The sequence below is a fragment of the Nicotiana tabacum genome, chromosome 13 (genome assembly GCF_000715075.1).
Source record: "Nicotiana tabacum cultivar K326 chromosome 13, ASM71507v2, whole genome shotgun sequence".
NCBI classification, from domain to species: domain Eukaryota; kingdom Viridiplantae; phylum Streptophyta; class Magnoliopsida; order Solanales; family Solanaceae; genus Nicotiana; species Nicotiana tabacum.
Window position 1 is genome coordinate 21059431 of NC_134092.1, and position 19550 is coordinate 21078980.

General features: G+C 33.9%; 1 long non-coding RNA gene across 1 annotated transcript; it reads left to right on the top strand.

The window, feature by feature from the left end:
• Window positions 1–5655: 5655 nt before the first annotated feature.
• LOC142168387 (uncharacterized) lies at window positions 5656–11141 on the top strand. The gene is made up of 3 exons (XR_012698251.1): window positions 5656–6044; window positions 6145–6209; window positions 10751–11141. It is a non-coding gene; the product is annotated as an uncharacterized LOC142168387 (long non-coding RNA).
• The last annotated feature ends 8409 nt before the right edge of the window (window positions 11142–19550 follow it).

Sequence of the window (19550 nt, forward strand, 5' to 3'; positions counted from 1 at the left end):
CATCAACCAGACTTGGCTTTCTATCTCCTTAGAACTCAAGGATACATAGTACGAGCTTATAGATAATTATGTATTATAGGTTAAAAGTATTTAATGTGGTGGTATCTTAACGAACACTTCTTTGTGGACAATATTTTTTTGTGTATGTTTCCTCCTAATGCTTTGGTTGCTCTGCCTTAACCAGACTCTTGTTGTCGATCTTGATATCCCTCTTGAAAGTGCAAAATATAATTATTCGTGCAAGAAAATATATTACGGTAAATATAGTCCAATATTTAGGATGTTTATCCTTGTGTTTTATTTATTATATTTGCAAAACATAAATATACTAAAAATTATTTTCACGCAAATTTAAAAGGATATTCCTTAGTTTCGGAAGAAGAAAGTTGAATTAAGGGATAAGAATATACTTAAAACATATTGACCAGTACCATAATTTTTGTATTTATGGCGTTATTGTCAAAACTTCTATATACCATTTGTGTGCTATTACATAAGCTATTCGGGGTATTTATGTTTTTCAGTAGCATGACAGACATATTTTTCTTCAAAATCAATCTATATAAAATGAAAGATCAACTTAGTCTATTATATATACGGTAACACTAACATACAAAAGAAACAATAAACTTGACAACGAACATGTATGGTAGAAGGCCGTTTGGTATTAAAATATTTAAGTATTCTTCTTGATAATAACTATTGGTATCACTTTCTGCTGAGTCATTTTGTTTTTACTATAAAATTTTGCAATCAACTTTTTAATGAATTGATCAACATATTCATTTCTGTTAGCTAAGATGTCTTTTTAATTTTATCATGTGATTTGCACAAATTACATTTTAATCTAGTGAGAGAAATATTTCTCTTATTAAATGCACTACTATTACCATTGCGATTGATAACCAAGTGTTTAAGAAGAACCAAATCAACTTTTATTGGATGATCTTATTCGTTTCCGACGCGAAGCAAGAAGACACTGAATACTGAATCTTTTCATTTGAGGCCAGAAGTATAACTTTGGCAAGCTAGCTTTTACAGTCTCTGCTTTTGTCGATTTTGAAACTATTGGTAGTACTTGACATAAATTACCTCTCAAACCATTATTTTTTCACCAAATGGTTAATTAGAATCCAATGTATCTGTAGAACTCCGTTTGACACTTAGCCATAAGTGTGTAATCCCATATTATCAATTTTGCTTTCCTTATAAATTTAGCACCATTGATCTGCTTTGATATATTTGTGGTGGTTATTTAAGTTGTTTGAAGAGGTATATCAAATCTAAAGTGGGTGGCCTCACAATAAAATTATTATTGGTACACCGCTTGCTATTATTGCTAACAGTGGCATGCCTCTTGATATGATATTTGCAAGTAATGCATGACATAGAAATATTATTTCGATTCCGCCGGAGGCATCTACAAAGAATAATCCTGTTATAACAGAGTCGACTCTTTATAATATAGTCTTGAAAGCTTGTTCTTGTTTAGGATTTAGCTTTGATTGTGCTTTCTCAGACACTTGTATAGCATTTTGATTCTTAATAATATACTAACATTTTTACTTTGTGTTCTAACGCTCTTTTTATGGAATAAATTTATGCACCCTAAGATTTTTTTAAACTAGAATAAGAAGTTTACTCTTATGATGAATTTAAAAAATAATTGAATTGGATTCTCTTGCTAAATAATTAATTAAAAGATTTAATTATTTAATTTTAACATAAAAAATAATTTATTCTATGTTGATTCAGATCTTAATATTAGTTCATCTCTTGTTTTGAATATTTAATCTTAATTATAATTTTATCCACCATAAATTTTATATTCAAAGAGTAAAAAACTGATATGACATTTCATTTTTAGATCTTTATGTTTGTAGAATCATTAGTGATATTGAGTCTTACTAACCATTATTTTTCTCTTTCTCACACATTTATATTCTTAAATATTTTCGTAGTTATTATTTAATAATTAGGTATTTTTTTTAATATTACACGAAAAATTGATAAAAAATATTATTTGAGTAGGAGAATAGTTCAAATATAATATAAAAATATATTATCGTGGGAGTATTTTTTCCCCTCAATTTTAACTCTTTATGCAGTCCATTTAATATTACTTTTATTTTTTCTTGGTATTGGACATTATGAAGTGGTAATGTATTGCCAATACAGAGGATTCTTGTGAAATTTATTTTATTAAACCTTCCTAAATATTTTTAATAAGAATTTAATAGACAAAATTTTATTAATTTTAAAATCTTAAATATTTAAAATTAGCATAGAAGGTATTGTAGTCCAATATGTTATTGCAGTTATGTCCTTTCCCTATGAGTTCTTTCGTTTAATATTTTAGAGCTATTTTGATATATTAGTATTGTATTTATGCTTTTATAATAATATAGGCTCTCAATTTTTAAATGGATTTGGACAATATAATACATTCTCAAATTAAATTAGTAATAGGACATTATAATATATTTTCAAATTAAATTAGTAATAGAAATTTTTAAAAGGTATATCCTAAAAGTAATAGGATTAAAGATATTTAATTATTCAATTTTATATGAATTAGACATCCTGAAAGTAATTATACTAATAGGATTCCTAAAAGTAATCATGAGGATTCCTAACGTGTAGTATTATGTTCTAAAATTAATAAGATTATAAGGCTAATATCTAGAATTCCAGTTATATCCTTTTATTATGATTTATTATGCTTAATATTATAAGATTATTTTTTGTAAACCGACATTATATTCATATTTTTATAATTAATATATGTATACTTGCTAGAAAAATAAATACTTGATTGCAAACATAAAACTCAACGCTAATATAAAATATTCACGTATATTTATTAACTATATTATACGTAATAAGTAAGAGTTTTTGGTGCGAGGAAGGGTATTGCGGTAATTAAATCACAAATGAGAGGGCTAATAGCAGTTCTATCTTACACTATCCTGTTCACTGGGGCCACTTATTGTTCCACGTAGGGGTGTACGTGAGGCGGTTTGGTTCTGTTTTTTATTAAACCAAAACCAAACCAACTATGTCGGTTTACTAAATTTATAATCAAATCAAACCAACATAAACTCGGTTTTTTCGATTTCGGTTTTTGTCGTTTTTTTCGGTTTCCTCGATTTTTCGGTTTATTTTCAGTTTTTCTTTTTAGTTATATTATGCTTGAAAAAGAGATCAAATAATCACCAATTGTCCGCATGATTACTATTCATTAAAATAATATATGAGGAATAGCAATTGTTCGTATGAATCATAATTCTGAGACCTTCCATAATAGAAAATGACAACAAACATGTGATAAACCAAAAGCTCCAACCCAATTTGTAGTTCCACAAAAAATATTAAGTTAATTAAAGTTGGCCAAGACAAAAGTTAGAAATAAGCAGCAAGCAGCCAAGCACCATGAATAGGTTGACACTATTTTGTTTAACTGAAGTTCTAAACTAATCAATACTCAAAGGGTCACCTGGACATTCTGAAGAAAAAAAAAACAGTTACATGTTAAACAATATAAAGATAGAATCAAATTCATTACAAATTAAATATATAAAATTACCTTCTTCAACTTGCTCAAATTTCTTAATTTCTTCTAGATAGTCTTGAAGCTTGCATTCCTTCTTAGAGAACCTTTAACATTAAGCAGTGATTTCATTACAAATGTAAGTGCAATATTGGATTGAAAGAACACAACTCGTAACATCAAATTTCAGGACCAACAATTTAAGATAACAATTATACCCAAATTTAAAGGGACAAAATAACATAATTGGTTTAATCAAATACTTTAGCTTACCAAATTGTGTTGGAGCAATAAGACTAATATGTAATTACAAACTTGGACAGTGGCTCGAAATTGTAAAGAAGGAAGCTCGTCGTGAAGTGGATGGAAGGGTTTTCACTATTTGGGGTTTTTTGACTTTGGAGTTGGAAGATAAGAAAGATACAGAAGAATGAAGACAAGGAATAACCTATATTATTATCTTTTCTTATTGGGTTTTAGTTTGGGCTTCAAATTTAGGTTGTGTAATTAGAATCTATTAAGTGGATAGTGAATTTACAAGCCCACAAATAAATAATATCTCAAGACATTGAAAACTATAAAATAATTTAGAAAATACTTACAAATTAGATTTTAATGATTATTTTTTATGTATAAATTTATATATATATTATGTCGGTTTAATTTAGATTCGGTTTGACTTTTTTTTTTGTTAATACCAAACCAAACCAAGAATGATCGGTTTTTTATTTTCCAACACCAAACCAACCAAACCAAACTACAAGTCGGTTTTTTTCTTCGATTTAACTTGGTTCGTCGGTTCGGTTTGACTTGATGGCTTTGGCTTCTTCTTTGTAAAATTTGTTAGCAAGTTTTATTGCTCATCTTCATTTTTCTCTCTCTCTTTTAATGAGAGAGTAATTGCACGTATACCAAGTCTCTGTGCCATTTTCTGGTGCAATTTGAACCATAATGAAAAAGAATTATACGAAAAAGCAGGACGAAGGGACAAACATTAAATACGAAATGTAACTATTAACGTATAAAACTGACAGGAGTACATTATATCTGTAACTAACCAAAAGATTTAAGGGAATACTTTTTTAATAATTTCACTATTTACTATATTGTTGGTAAATTGGTCAACATCTTATCATCTGCTTTCAGACTGCAACCTTAATATTTCAACAAAATGGATATATGGTATATCTGGTTAGAAAATCAGCCACGGTCAATGGAAAAGTAAATAATTAGAAAAGATTATAATACTATCGTCATTACATACCAACATGGAGCTTTTGTACGGTGCATAAGGAGGGCTGTTTTATCCAAATTGGTGTTCAGCACGTATACTTTTTGAACGACACAGTGTTTTGAATCTTCTCTTCTTTCTTCGTATTCATATTTCTAGAATTGTAGTTTCCCATTGCGCTCTTTCTCCCTCTCTTGTGCGGGGAATTAAGTTTTTAAGACACTTCAAAACTTATATCATTTTTTAAGATAAAAGTATTAAGAATGGAGTAAAAGATCTGTGATTAGGATTAATGATACTATTTTTAAAATTCTCAAAGGTTTCTTATTTATAAAAAAGTCTCATCCTCCTCCACTCTCTATTCCTCCTCCCACTCCTCCCCTCCTTCTCTTCCCGCCACTCCTCCTCCTCCCCTTGTTCCTCCATCCCGCAACGTTCTTCTTTATCCCCGCCATTCTTAATTCTCAAACATTTAGGAAAGATATTTCAATTATCTAGAGAAATATTTCAAATATCTATTCAAATGTTTCAAACATCTGCATATATCTGTGGGAACGTTTGAAACATTTGTGAAAAAAAGATCAATGAGAATAACACTAGAAAAAAAAAAAGCAGAAGAAATATCCCGATGGATGTTTCAAACAATCTGGAGATGTTTCAAACATCCCCGTGGATGTTTCAGCAGAATACTCATTCATAGAGATGTCTCAAAATATCTCGAGGGTATTTTACAAAATACTTACTTTGTAAAATTTTATATATTTTTTTTCTCGTATATTTTAAATCACTAGAAGAAAAGAAAAAAATAGAAAAAAAAGAATAAGATGAAAATGAGATGAAGAGGGAAAAAATAAAATGAAGAAAGAAGAAGATGGCATGGACGAACTAGCGACAGCAACAACAAAAGTTGAAGAAATAGAAAAAAGTAAGGAGAAGAATGAGAGAATGAGGAAGAGAAAGAAGAAAGAAGAAAGAAGGTGAAGAAGAAGTAAAGAAAGAAAAAAGAAGAAAGAAGAAAGAAGCAGAAGAAGAAATAAAGAGAAAAAGAAGAGTGAAATGAAAATTTGAAATAATTTGAATGAGAGTGATTTTTTAAAAGTTTTAAAATTTTTAATATTTAATCATAACTTTTGTTATTTTTAATCTGAGTCTGAACCCCTTTAATTATCGTTTATCTCATTTTTTCATTACCCTCTTACATCCTCTTCTTCCTGGCTTCTGATTTTTTTTTTCCTGAAATTTTACCTCTGCCCTCTTCGAATGGTATAGAAATTTATGATGGCTATTCTAGAACTACCTGTTCTTTAGCTCTTTTCTTAATTGATTCTACTTATCCATGTTCGAATTTCTTGGTTCTCTTCAGATTGCTTCAAAGGAAATTCTTTGAGAGGTCGTGATGTTTTAGAGATCAGGGCGGTCTGCAATGAGGTATTGTTCTAGAGATTTTGCCTTTCTCCATCGTTCTCCTTGACGACTGGCCCCAATAGAAAAAAATGAATTTTATTGAAGGCAATTGTGGAATTTCTTGAGTTCTTTAGCTATTCTTTTAAACTGATTTTGCACATGCTTCTTTTCATTGACTGTTTTATGTCAATTTGGTTCCAATCGGCGGTACTAAAAGAAACTCAATGAGAATATAAATGATATGTGAACAAAATATTCAAAGGTCTGTAATGCAGTTATGTTCTTTCAATTATTTTGGTTGCCTTTTATAGTTATCTTCTGCATTGGTGGTAAGATGAGCTCAAATAACACGAAAGTGTACATCAATCATAAGAGGCTTGATCATTTGCCTAACACTTTGTGGAATTTAATCAATCATCTTTTACCGCACTTACATTTAAATATACCCTTATTTTGGATGGTGTGTCACGTGTATTTAAATGATTCCGAAGAAGTCACAAATATACCTTTATTTTGAATTTTGCGGCAACGAATTTCTTCATCCCGACATCTTCAGTTTTATATTTCTTTTCAAGCGCATTCCACAATTCTTTTGACGTCTCCACGCCACTGTATACATTATACAAATTATGGATGGAGAATGAGCCTCAAACATTTAAAGAAGTTATGACTTCTTCGGAATCATTGTTTTGGAAAGAGGCAGTCAATAATGAAATAGAATCCATATTGAACAACCATACATGGGAATTGGTTGATCTTCCTCCTGGAAATAAACCTTTGGGTTCTAAATGGATTTTTAAGAGAAAATCAAAGATGATGGCACTATTGATAAATTCAAGGCAAGACTCATAATCAAAGGGTATAGACAACGAGAAGGTCTAGACTACTTTGATACATACTCTCCAGTTACAAGAATTACGTCCATACGGATGTTAGTAGCATTAGCTGTAGTGTATGGTCTTGAAATTCATCAAATGGATGTTAAGACGGCCTTCTTAAATGGAGAGTTGGAGGAAGAAATTTACATGGAACAACCTGAAGGGTATGTGGTTCCAGGTAAAGAAAAGAAAGTATGTAGACTTGTTAAGTCTCTTTACGGACTAAAACAAGCACCCAAACAATGGCATGCGAAATTTGACCAAACAATGTTGTCAAATAGTTTTAAGATAAATGAATGTGATAAATGTGTGTACATTAAAAATGTTCCAAATCACATAGTCATTGTTTGCCTATATGTGGATGATATGCTGATAATGAGTAATGACATTGCCAACATAAATGCTACTAAACGTATGCTCAATAGCAAGTTTGAATATAGTATACTTGGGAGTTGCTGATTTAATTCTGGGAATTAAGATACATAAGACTCCTCAAGGTCTGGCATTGTCACAATCTCATTATATTAAGACAGTACTTGAAAAATCCAAGCACTTGGGCTTTAAAGTTGCAAAGACTCCAATTGACGTGAATCTTGCATTAGCAAAGAATAAAGGCCAAAGCATATCACAATTGGATTATCCTCGTGTGTTGGGATGCTTAATGTATATCATGAATTGTACACGACCAGATATAGCTTGTGCTATAAGTAAACTGAGTCGATATACGAGCAATCCAGGCCAATCTCATTGGATGGCAATGAAACGAGTTTTGGGATATTTAGAACATACCCAGAACTTTGACTTGCACTATAGTAAATTCCCTGCGGTGATTGAGGGATACTGTGATGCAAATTGGATCACCGGTTCAACTGATTCTAAGTCCACGAGTGGATATGTATTCACTATTGGTGGAGGAGCGGTATCTTGGAAGTCGTCCAAACAAACATGTATTGCCCGCTCCACAATGGAGGCTGAATTCATAGCCTTAGATAAAGTCGATGAAGAAGCTGAATGGCTCCGGAATTTCTTGGAAGACATTCCATTTTGGCCCAAACCGTTGGCACCAATATGCATACATTGTGATAGTCAAGCGGCAATTGGAAGGGCTGGGAGCGTTATGTATAACGGTAAATCTCGTCATATACGACGAAGACATAAAACCGTTAGGCAATTACTCTCTAGAGGAATTATCACGATTGACTATGTAAAGTCAAGTGATAATGTGTCGGATCCACTTACAAAAGGCCTAACTAGAGAGGTAGTTGAGAAATCATCAAGGGGAATGGGGCTATAGCCGAGAACAAGTCATTGTGGCGGTAACTCTACCTAGAAGACTGGAGATCCCAAGATCTAGGTTCAAGGAGATCAAACAAAGTCATTAATGACGGTTCAACATTGTCAAATAAAATTTTAGTCCGTTCTCGTGATGAGACAATGTTCAGTACCAAGGATAAAGCATTAAGGCTTTTTAATAATTTCTAAATTTGATACGGGGTATATCAAATAGTGTATCTACAGGATGACACGTTTAGGAATCACCTATGTAAGTGTGAAGTGTTAGCCGCTTCAAGGAGAACTTTGTAAGGCCAGTTCTCTACGCACTTATGAAACCGGGCGGTGTTCATGGCTGAAACGAACACAACAATGAGAACCAAAGACGGTTAAGGGTTGATTGTGTGACTTATGGTTGTCTAGGTATACACCAAAGATCGACGGTTCAAAGATATCAAATCTACCGATTGACCGAGTATATCCGACATAAGTTCACTACGGAAAGTTCAAAGGGAAACCTACTTATCCAGATGCGATTAATCATTGCTTGCAAATCACACAGTTTTTTCATGCATACTTTCGTGATATAGCCATTCCCCATTCATATGGAGGATTGTTGAGGTTTTTGTTATTTAAGATGAAATAGTCTTAAAATGAGGGTGAATGTAAAATGAAGGGAAAAATAAAATTTTTGAGTAAAATTTTAAGTTTCCCCCTCTTGACAATGAAACATTGTCCCATATTGGAAGAGGAAAAGATTTTTGGTGGGTATATATATAATTGCTCTTTTTGCAGCTCTTAAAGAGTTAATAAGAAAGCAAGCCTCGCGCCGTCGTCGCTCGCTCGGCTCGGCTCGGCTTCGGCTTCGGCTTCGGCTTCGGCTTTGGATTCGGATTCGGATTTAGATTTGGATTTGGATTTGGTCAAATGATTGATTGATTAATTATTTGGACCAAATTTATTTGTTAATAGTAAATATTAACGTAAGATTATCCGTATTTGTAACGGATATGTTCCAATCCGTGTATTGACCACCAGCTGCAATAACAGCCGCCTAATGCTCTTCCCACCATGGCCAAGTGCTTGCTCCACAAACAAGCTAGTGCATGCTCCACCATGGAGGGTGGAGGGTCGTTCATCTTCAAAGCTGACTGCTATAAATATGTGCAACAGCTGTTGAAGAAACACACCAAACTGAAAACGCTCAACTTTGGCTATACATTGCACTCCTTCCTCTCAGCATTTCCATACGATTTTCTGAGTTTCTACTCCTTTGTTCTGCATTGTTTTAACTTCAAACAAAGTAACTGTAAGTGTGATTTGCTATCGAACTTTGTGTTCGCTGAAACACTGGGGTTTGAAGTACCGCTACACCAGTGTGTGATTCGTTCTATCCTGGGAGGAAATAATCCATAACCTTGGGTACTAGAAGGGGATTAAATTCCTTAAGGAAACACTGTGAATTCAGTGAGCTCGAATTAATTACTGTTTTATTACGATAACTTATATTTTCCAGAATTATTATTTACAAATACAGCAATATTGGCGGGACTAACAATTCTCTATGTGGATCCTCCCATGGTTGTTTGTAATTTTGTTAGCCTGGACTATTAGATCAGTAAATCTGTTGGGATTTTAAGCTTGTATAACTTAAAGAGGGTGAATGAGAAATGGAGAGAAAATGAAATATTTGAGTTTCCCTCCTTGGCAAAGGGACATTGTCCCATATTGGAGGAAGAAAAGGCTTTTGATGGGTATATATATAATTGCTCTTCTTCTAGCTCTTAAAGAGTTAAGAAGAAGGCAAGCCTCGCGTCATTGTCGTCGTCGCTCGGCTCGGCTTCGGCTTCGGATCCGGTCAGACCCATTTTCTTTTTCGGATTATTTTAAATTCATTTTCCCGCAATATTTCAAACAACCCTGTTCCAACAGCCATGACTGTTTCTGAAAGGTTGCAAACCTTTTCAGAAACAATGCCATCAACTCTATAAATAGAGTTTGAATCCCAGAATCTTTCCTTACGAATTTTTCTGAGCTTCTTCTTCTTCTTCTGCACAAATATTCCAGTGTGTTTTACAGCCTTCGAGTGGCTCGCTGTTCACCAGCATTTTGATACCAACACTCCGGTAAGTTAAATCGTTCTATCCTGGGAGGATATATTCCAGCACCTTGGGTACTTGAGAGAAATAATTTCCTTAAGGACACACTGTGTATTCAGTGGGCTCGATTTATTCCTATGTTGTTTTTCCAGAATTTATTTCGTTAAACATGTATTACTAACTTTCTGTTTTGTTTATATATTTCAGAAAGTTTAATAGTTTATTACAACAATACAGAACTAAAACAAAATCATGGTTGACTAGGATTATGTCTGTGAACTTATTTAGACTGGTTTTGGCTATTACTGGATTGAAGGTCATGGAAAAGGGATCTTGGAACGTCAGCAGCTTTTGGCCGAGTGTCAAGCAATTTGCCAATATGACAAAAAGAAAATAAATGATCATGGATTTGAAGAAGTGCCGATTAGGTGATTTTGCTAAATGGCAGAGTTATGTGTTAGACTTTATTTGCCACACATATTGGTTAAGATGAATTATTAGACTGATTTGGCTATTGCCTTCTTAAAGTTAATGTTCCATCTGCTGAACCAGATGTTAGGGGTGTAATTGATTTAACTATAGTTTCAATTATGAAGAAATTCATATTTAGATCAAATTAAATTCAACTGCTGGCCTCTTGGTTATGTAAGTAGTTTCTTAACTGATTCTGCACATGCGTGTTCTGTTTTTAGTATTTGATGTCAATGTTTTTGGTATAAACTTGGCAAAAGGTGTCATGGTAGAAGCCAATGGAGATATTCATCAGTCTACCCTTCTTATCTGGGATTTTTTTTCCACCTGAAAAATAGAAGACATAGGGATAAGATCCAGAAGAGCAGTTGGTAAACTTCTCCTTTTTTTTTGGAAATATTTGAATTAAAATGCTTTGCTTGTCAAAATGTATAGTCTTAGTTCAGATCTTGCCTTAAACTCATTTCTGTCAAGTTCCTTAAAGTGTAGATGATAGAATATTTTGGCATGGGTTAATTACATTGTTATCCTTCTCAATCTTTTGATGTGAAGCTCTGAATGCATATACTCTTGCCATCAATCTAACTTCTAAGGGTATTTCTTCTGTTTAGAACTGTGAATCACATATTTTAAACTAATGTACGTAGTAAATAATAGGGTGAAGATTTGTGGGAGAGTACTACTGCAATTGTCATATACTTTCTGTTAAATGCATTAACAAGAAGGCATTTCAAGATCATTTTTCCTTGAGTTTGCTTTGGGTATAGCTACATTTGGAGTATGCCTGTTGGAGTGTATAGTGGTCTACAACCAACAGAAGCATTAATGGCAGAGATAAAATCCATCATACTTCACAATGTCGCAAAATTTGCAATCAAGATCCTTTAAAGGGGATATGGCCGCTTTGCTATTTGTTGCATTTCAGGTTAATATTTAAGGCGAAAAAGTTGTCACTACATCGTAAATTCTTTTTAATGTGCAAAAAGTTGTCGCTATGTCCAGAATTGTTAAGTACTTAGTTGATGAATTACCATTATTTTCCTTTCTACTTAGAGTTTTCCTTTTTTATATGCAGAGGTTGTTTATGCTCATTTCTATTTAATTGTAAATGAATTAGGATTCAAATATATCAACACCCGCAATAACTCATACCTATCAATTTATTGATTTATTGATAAGGCTTCAATGTTTGATTGATGTAACACTTTTATGGGTTATTCCGGATTGAATTTTTCGTTATTAATAATTAAATAATTGAAAGAAATTTTGTCCAAAAAGATTAATCAATCAGTCCAAAAAGATTAATCAATCAATCTTTGACCGAATCCGAATGAAGCCGAAGCCGAGCGAGCAACGACGACGACGGCGCAAGACTTGCCTTTTTCTTAACTCTTTAAGAGCTAGAAAAAGAGTAGTTATATATATACCCATCAAAAGCCTTTTCTTTCTCCGATATGGGACAATGTCCCTTTCCCAAGAGAAACTCAAATATTTCATTTTCCCTCCATTTCTCATTCACCTTCTTTAAGCTACATAAGCTTAAAATCCCAACATCATCATCTCCTCATATTCTTTTAACATCTTTGAAATTAACTTATTTTTGCTCTAATTTCCACTTATTAAAGCGTAGGGAGCAATTAAGCTTCTTCTTCATCTCTAACGTACCATATGAGCTGTCAAGTACTATATCTTCGCTGACTGACCAAAGCAACAATTTCTAACAGATTCCCTAGCAAATAACTAACACAATATACTCCAGAACATTCAGTAATGTACCAGTATCTTCTAAACAATAAAAGTAGAGTGAAGAGAATATTACACATACTGTTTTTTTTTAATAATAGTATTGTGTACTGTTCTGATTTTGTCATTAATTGAACTCTTCTGTTGTTTACAGTGAAAAATGGCAATTGATAACGGAAATTCTTCTGCGATTATTGCGGCAACGACGATAGCCTCGTCAAGTCGGACTGCTGTTCCACCGGCAGAGAAACCGGAAAAAATTTTCGGAGCCAACTTTAAAAGATGGCAGCAAATGGTGTTCTTCTGGCTTATCACACTTGGTATGCAGAAATTCACTAGTGAAGAACCTCCAGTGCCTGTTGCGGACATGCCGGACAACGAAAAATTCATGCTTGTTGAGGCGTGGAAGCAGACAGATTTTCTTTGCAAAGGCTATATCTTAAACACTTTAGAGGATGACTTGTACAATGTGTACAGTGCGATGAATACTTCGAAAGAATTATGGGACGCACTTGAGAAGAAGTACAAGACTGAAGATGCATGCTTGAAGAAGTTCGTAGTTGCCAAGTTTCTAGACTATAAAATGATAGACAGTAAAACTGTTGGAACCCAAGTTCAGGAGCTTCAACTTATTTTTCATGACCTTATTGATGAAGGTATGGTCGTGAATGAAGCATTTCAAGTGGCTGCAATGATTGAAAAATTGCCTCCTTCGTGGAGAGATTTTAAGAACTATCTTAAGCACAAGCGCAAAGAAATGAAGTTGGAAGATCTTGTGATTCGTCTCAAGATTGAGGAAGGCAACAAAACAGCCGAGAAGAAGTCTCGTGGAAATTCAACGATCATGGGAGCGAATATCGTTGAGGAGACTGCTCCAAAAAGTAAGAAGAGAAAGAGGTCTTTTGGATAGACTAAGGAGCAGAACAAAAAGAAATTCAAGGGCAGCTGCTACAATTGTGGAAAAACCGGTCACAAAGCCCCTGATTGTCGTCTCCCGAAAAAGTATAAGAAGAAGGGACATGCCAACATAATGGAGAAGAATTATGACATTGATGATCTGTGTGCAATGCTTTCGGAATGCAACCTAGTTGGAAATCCGAAGGAGTGGTGGATTGACACTGGAGCCACTCGACATGTTTGTGCTGTCAAGGAAGCATTTGCGAAGAAGAGCTTTTCATGGGAAATACTGCAACAGCCAAGATTGAAGGTTATGGGAAGATATTCCTGAAGATGACTTCCGGCAATGTGTTAACGCTCAACAACGTTCTTCATATTCCTACTATTAGGAAGAATTTAGTTTCTACTTCTTTGCTTGTTAAGAACGGATTTAAATGTGTATTTGTTTCTGATAAAGTTGTTGTAAGCAAGAATGAAATGTATGTTGGAAAGGGCTACCTCACAGAGGGCCTCTTCAAACTAAATGTAATGGTTGTTGACAGTATGAATAAAATTGCAGCTTCTTCTTATTTATTGGAGTCAAATAATTTATGGCATATTCGTTTAGGACATGTCAATTACAAAACTTTGCGGAAGTTAATTAATTTAGAAGTGTTGCCTAAATTCAAGTGTAATAAATCAAAATGTCAAATATGTGTTGAGTCTAAGTTTGTAAAACATCCTTATAAGTCTATTGAAAGGAATTCAAATCCTTTAGACTTAATTCATACTGACATTTGTGATATGAATTCCACACCATCTCGAGGTGGGAAAAAGTATTTTATTACTTTTATTGACGACTGCACTCGATATTGTTATGTTTATTTGCTTAGTAGTAAGGAAGAAGCAATTGAAGCATTTAAGCAATACAAGAATGAAGTGGAGAATCAATTGAATAAAAAGATCAAAATGATTAGAAGTGATAGGGGTGGAGAATATGAATTTTCATTTGCGGAAATATGTTCAGAATATGGAATTATCTATCAAACTACTGCACCTTACACACCTCAATCCAATAGAATTGCGGAAAGGAAAAATCGGACATTAAAGGAAATGATAAATTCTTTATTAATAAGTTTCGGATTACCGCAGAGTTTGTGAGGCGAAACTATCCTTACAGCTAACCGAATACTCAATAGAGTACCCCACAGCAAAACGCAATCTATTCCATATGAAAAATAAAAAGGAAGAAAATCCAACTTGAAATATTTCAAAGTGTGGGGGTGTCTAGCAAAGGTACAAGTTCCTTTACCTAAAATGGTTAAAATCGGACCAAAAACTATTGATTGCATTTTCATTGGATATGCTACAAACAGTAAAGCATGTCGGTTTTTGGTTCATAAATCCGATAATCCCGAAATTCACATTAATACGGTAATGGAATCAGATAATGCTGAATTCTTTGAAAGCATCTATCCATATAAAACTGAATGTGAGTCGTTAAGTAAAAGACCTAAACGACCTCGGGAAGAACCAAAGGAAAATACTCCAAGTATAGAAGATCCAAGGCGTAGCAAACGTCAAAGAACATCTACTTCCTTTGGACCAGATTTTGTGACATTCTTGCTTGAAAATGAGCCTCAAACTTTTAAAGCAGCTATGTCATCTTCTGATTCAGCGTTTTGGAAAGAGGCAGTCAATAGTGAGATTCAATTAATTTTGGATAACCATACATGAGAATTGGTAGATCTTCCTCCAGGAAATAAGCCTTTAGGTTCGAAATGGATCGTTAAACGGAAAGTGAAAGCTGATGGCACTATTGACAAATATAAGGCAAGACTTGTTGTCAAAGGTTATAGACAAAAGGAAGGCCTTGATTACTTTGACACTTACTCGCCAGTAATGAGGATAACATCTATTAGGGTGTTAGTGGCACTGGCGGCCGTGTATGGTCTTGAAATCCATCAAATGGATGTTAAAACAGCTTTCTTAAATGGAGAATTAGAGGAAGAGATTTACATGGAACAACCTGAGGGTTTTGTGATAACTGGTAAAGAAAAGAAAGTGTGCAAACTTGTTAAGTCACTTTATGGACTTAAACAAGCACCCAAACAATGGCATGCCAAATTTGACCAAACAATGTTGGCAAGTGGGTTTAAAATCAACGAGTGCGACAAATGTGTTTACATTAAAAACACTCCAGGTCATGAAGTCATTGTTTGTTTATATGTTGATGACATGTTGATAATGAGCAAAAACATGGCAGATATAAATGCTACTAATCGCATGTTGGCTAGCAAATTCGATATGAAAGACTTAGGAGTTGCTGATGTGATCTTAGAAATCAGAATTCACAAGACTCCACAAGGTCTAGCATTATCACAGTCTCACTACATTGAAAAGGTACTTGACAAGTTCAAATATTTGGATTTCAAAATTGCCAAGACTCCAATTGACGTGAGTTATGCACTTCAAAAGAAGGAAGGTGAAAGTGACTCACAATTGGATTATGCAAGAGTATTGGGAAGTTTTATGTATATCATGAATTGTACACGACCAGATATAGCATGTGCTATTAATAAACTGAGTCGGTTTACAAGTAATCCCAATCACATACATTGGATGGCAATGAAACGAGTTTTGGGGTATCTCAAACATACCCAAAATTACGCTTTGCATTATAACAAATATCCTCTGTGATCGAGGGATATAGTGATGCAAATTGGATCACTGGATCAACTGAAGTTAAATCCACGAGTGGATATATTTTCACAATTGGGGGTGGAGCAGTATCTTGGAAATCATCCAAACAAACGTACATCGCCCGTTCTACAATGGAATCTGAATTCATAGCTTTAGATAAGGCCAGTGAAGAAGCTAAATGACTCCGGAATTTCTTGGAAGATATTCCATTTTGGCCCAAACCTTTGGCACCTATTTGTATACATTGTGATAGTCAAGCGGCAATAGACAGGGCAGGGAGCGTTATGTATAACGGAAAATCTCGTAATATACGACGGAGACATAATACCGTTAGACAACTACTCTCTAGTGGTGTTATCACAATTGACTACATGAAGTCAAGAGATAACGTGTCGGATCCACTTACAAAAGGCCTATCTAGAGAGGCAGTTGAAAGATCATCAAAGGGAATAGGGTTAAGGTCTAGGACAAGTCATCATGACGGTAACTCTACCTAGCAGACTAGAGATCCCACGAGCTAGGTTCAAAGAGATCAAACAAAGTTATGAATGACGGTTCAACATTGTCAAATAACTCAACCCATTCTCGTGATGAAGACAATGTTCAGAAATCGAGGTAAAGTATTAAGGCTTTTTGATGAGTCAACAAAGCTTAAAGGTTTTTTAATGATTTGCTAAGTCTAGCAGGATATGATCAGATAGTGTGTCTATAGGATTACACGTTTAGAAATCACCTATGTGAGTGTGAAGTGTAAGCCGCTTCAAGGGGAATGAAAGTAAAGGCCCATTCTCTAAGCACTCATGAAATCAGGCGCTGTTCATGGCTGAAACGAACACAACCGTGAGAACCATAGATGGTTAAGGATTGATTGTGTGACTTATGTTGTCTAGGTATACAACAAAGCTCGACGGTTCAAAGATATCAAATCTACCGATTGACCGAGTATATCCGATATAAGTTCACTACGAAAAGTTCAAAGGGAAACCTACTTATCCAGATGCAAATAATTCTTGCCTGTAAAACACACACGCGTCCGTGCATTCCTTTATTTTATTGCCATTCCCCATTCATGTGGGGGATTGTTGGGATTTTAAGCTTGTGTAGCTTAAAGAAGGTGAATGAGAAATTGAGGGAAAATGAAATATTTGAGTTTCCCTTGGGAAAGAGACATTGTCCCATATCGGAGAAAGAAAAGACTTTTGATGGGTATATATATAATTGCACTTCTTCTAGCTCTTAAAGAGTTAAGAAAAAGGCAAGCCTCGCGCCGTCGTCGTCCCTCGCTCGGCTTCGGCTTCGGCTTCGGCTTCGGATTCGGATTCGGATTTGGTCAAAGATTGATTGATTAATCTTTTTGGACAAAATTTCTTTCAATTATTTATTTAATTAATTAAATAATTAATGAAAAATTCAATCCGGAACCCGCGACCCAGTTCGGTCAGGCACGTTTTCTTTCCTGGATTATTTTAAATATATTTTTCCCGCAATATTTCAAACACCCCTTTTCCACCAGCCATGGCTGTTTCTGAAAGATTGCAAACCTTTTCAGAATCAATGCCAGCAACTCTATAAATAGAGTTTGAATCCCAGAATCTTTCCTTACGAAATTTTCTGAGCTTCTTCTTCTTCTTCTTCTGCACAATATTTTTCAGTGTGTTTTACAACCATTGAGTGGTTCGCAGTTCATCAGAGTTTTGATACCAATACACTGGTGAATTAAATCGTTCTATCCTGGGAGGATATATTCCAGCACCTTGAGGGGAATAATTTCCTTAAGGACACACTGTGTATTCAGTGGGCTCGATTTATTCCTATACTGTTTTTTGTTTTCCAGAATCTATTTCGTTAAACAAGTATTACTAACTTTCTGTTTTGTTTTTTTTTCTTTCAGAAAGTTTAATTGTTTATTACAGCAATACTGAATAATAACAGATGATGCATCGTGGTATCGAAGTGGAGAATTTTAAGGAAATTTATAAGGATATAGTCATTGCAAAAGAACATTCAATTCTACATGAACTTGGTGTTTAAAAAATTGGAAACTAAATATTTGGTAAACCTCATGTTCGTAGATATGCCGCACCAGTAGTAAAGTATAATAGCACGTCCTGTGATTTAAGATATAATTCAGTTCTCTTTCTAAATCTGTTTGTAAGAATAGGAATTACCATTGTTGATCATAAAGTATTTGACGGAGTCTTTACCTTAGTCTGTTTGAAATAATAGGGACTTATGGTCTCATAAAAAATCGTCTTATTATATCCTCCCCTCGATTAGTATTCCTTTATGTTGCTTTTACTGGGGTGTGAAATAAGGATTTAATATTTTAGCCAAGAAAGAAGGAGAACGTATGAGACTGCAACAACTTTATCTGATATTAATTCTTGTTGTTAGCAGGGAATGAAGGTACATCCATTTTACGTGATGTGCTCGTCTCTTACCAGAGTTTTTGCATCCTTCTTCCCACAACAAGACATAATGAAGGTAGAAAATATCCTGAATCAAACTACCACCATGTGTGAGCATGCCTAGGAATGGCTAAATCTTCTGTTGTCTGCCGAATGTTTTATTAAATTTGCCATTCCGAAGAGCAACATATGTAGGGGTAACATGAGAACCTACTTAAGTCTTTAAATCAATTTTTTCTTTTCTTTAACTGTATCTTTTTCTTTATAGCTCTAAAGTCGTGTAAATTATTTTCTGCCAAGCAACTAAATCATATGCATGCCTCCTGGGCCTTATTAAAAATATTTTTGGCATTTTTCTTTGCAGCAACATTTAGATAAAATGGAGGATTCATATTTTATTTATTTCAACTTACAAAACTCATATGTTTTTAGCTTTGTGATTTATGCATTCTCAGTTTGCTATTGTTATTCACCAAAAAAGAATATTCTACAATTATTGTTCTTAAGAAGAACTTATATTTGCATGAGCTTATTCAAAAGTAAAAACATTATGTAGAATGACAGATAAAAAATAGGATTATGATTGAGGCGCGAGATGCAAATAGAAGAAGAATTAATATGTATCAATATTTTGAATTAATTAGATATAGCAAAAAGTTTGAGACTATTGAGTTATTATGTCATCCTAACAGTAGTAATTCTTTTGCAAGGTAAAGTTGTAAAGTAGCTTTAGTTGATTATATGACGCAATTTTATAACTATTTGCTTATAAAGTATCATAAATACTTGGTGAACTGCTGCCTAAACCAAAACTTTGTGGGAATTGACTCATTTATTTATGAAACTGGAGATGAATGAGTGAAGCATAATTTTAATGGCAATTCTAATATGGTTTCGTGTCATTTAATATGCAAG